The sequence below is a fragment of the Nannospalax galili genome, unplaced genomic scaffold, assembly GCF_000622305.1.
Source record: "Nannospalax galili isolate Female #2095 unplaced genomic scaffold, S.galili_v1.0 scaffold368, whole genome shotgun sequence".
In the NCBI taxonomy this organism is placed as follows: Eukaryota; Metazoa; Chordata; class Mammalia; order Rodentia; family Spalacidae; genus Nannospalax; species Nannospalax galili.
This window is the reverse complement of record NW_008359963.1, coordinates 774342-776153: the sequence shown is the minus strand read 5'-3', so window position 1 is coordinate 776153 and position 1812 is coordinate 774342. Positions and strand designations below refer to the sequence as shown.

The 1812-nt window shown below is 54.5% G+C and overlaps 1 protein-coding gene and 1 pseudogene across 1 annotated transcript in view; both read right to left on the bottom strand.

Moving 5' to 3' along the window:
- Dnah14 (dynein axonemal heavy chain 14) overlaps nt 1–1812 on the bottom strand; it is a 322248-nt gene that overhangs the window by 277351 nt on the left and 43085 nt on the right.
- The window catches only part of LOC103726286, a 1682-nt pseudogene continuing 634 nt past the window's right edge, over nt 765–1812 (bottom strand).

Sequence of the window (1812 nt, the reverse complement as noted above, 5' to 3'; positions counted from 1 at the left end):
ACTGCACAATAAAAGAAGCAAGCAACATACATGTTGCCAAATTTAACCTGAAGACCACCATGAATGGCAGGTGAAATGGGGGCCGGTAGGTGCCATAAGACCCTGTGGAACTGGCTCACCAATGTCAGAGTAAGGCAGACATGGAGGCACGGAAAGACCACCATTATGGGGACCCTTCCCAGGTGCTCAGCCCTAGAAGCTCCATGAATGGCAGGTGAAATGGGGGCCGGTAGGTGCCATAAGACCCTGTGGACCTGGCTCACCAATGTCAGAGTAAGGCAGACATGGAGGCACAGAAAGACCACCATTTATGGGGTGTAGGGACCCTTCCCAGGTGCTCAGCCCTAGAAGCCGAAGAGGACTCGGCAGGGACGGTGACCAGGCCTAACAGAACAGCAGCTTGGTCTCCTTTCCTGCAGATGTGGCATGGCAACCTCAAGGACATGACAAGGTTGTCTGACTGGTCCCAGGCTGCCATAGTGAAGCTTGCCACAACTGGCGCTGCCACCAAACAGCCTCCCAGTCAGTTTTAATGGCCCTGCTTTTCAGGAGGAATTGGAGCTGGGGTGGCTCCCATTGCAGCAGCAGATAGACGAGGAGGACCTCGGGGACCAGCGGATCTGGGCCTTGGGGAGAGAGCCCCCCCAATCCGTGGGGTGACCTGTGCCACATGGGAAGTGCGCAGCATTCTCCTGGGAGGGAAGCTTGCCACAACTGGCGCTGCCACCAAACAGCCTCCCAGTCAGTTTTAACGGCCCTGCTTTTCAGGAGGAATTGGAGCTGGAGTGGCTCCCATTGCAGCAGCAGATAGGCGAGGAGGACCTCGGGGACCAGCGGATCTGGGCCTTGGGGAGAGAGCCCGCCCCCAATCCGTGGGGTGACCTGCGCCACATGGGAAGTGCGCAGCATTCTCCTGGGAGAGCTGAATCGCCGACGGGGTGGCCGAGGCCAGGGTCCAACACAGCTGCAGTAGCAGACTTCCTGGCCATGTTTGTCCTCCAGCCATGCATTTCAGTGCTTTCTCGGATTTATCCGGATTCTCAAACTACATGTGTGCGTAGCCTTTTGATAGAGAAGGCATCCTTTCCACAGGCATGTCAATAATTTTAATTTTCCCGAAAGTGGAAAATATCTCCACCAGGTGATCCTTGGTCACATTCCTGGTAAGCCTCCCAATGTGCACTTTGGTGGGTTTGGGGGAGGGGCTCCTCCCTTTCCTCCTTTTCATTGCTCTTAGGTAGTTTGGATTTGGAACAGGAGCAGTGCCTATTGCGCTTTCCTTCAGAAGGGCTCAGAGCGCACGGGGTGCTGCACCTGGAGCCATGGGATATGCTAGAGCTTCCTGAGGGCTGGATGCAGAAGAGGAGCTGGGCCACTGCTGGAGCCCAACCTGGAGGTTCAGCTGGACAGAACCAGTGCTGCTACGTCCACTTGAGGCACCTCACCTCATCTGGGCCCTGTCCCGGCCACTGACCTTCTCCCTTGAGTCCTTAGTGGCCCCTTATCTTTAGAGCCATCCTTGGACTTCTCATCAGACGGGTCCTCACACTTGCTAGAACGAGCTCTCATGCTGGACTTTTTATTATCGTCTTTGACTCCTCACAAGCTCTTCTTTTTCTCCCCTGATGAATAAATCCTCCCCTTCTGAGGCGTTCAAAGCAGCAATGGCCGCCTGACATACCTGAACTCTCACTTCTAACTTGAGTCTGAGAACCGATCCCTAATGGATTGCAATTACGTCAAAGAGCAGCACCTTCCCGTGGTAGCTACCTCCTCATCGTTATTTCCACTTTATATTTGAAGAGACTAAAG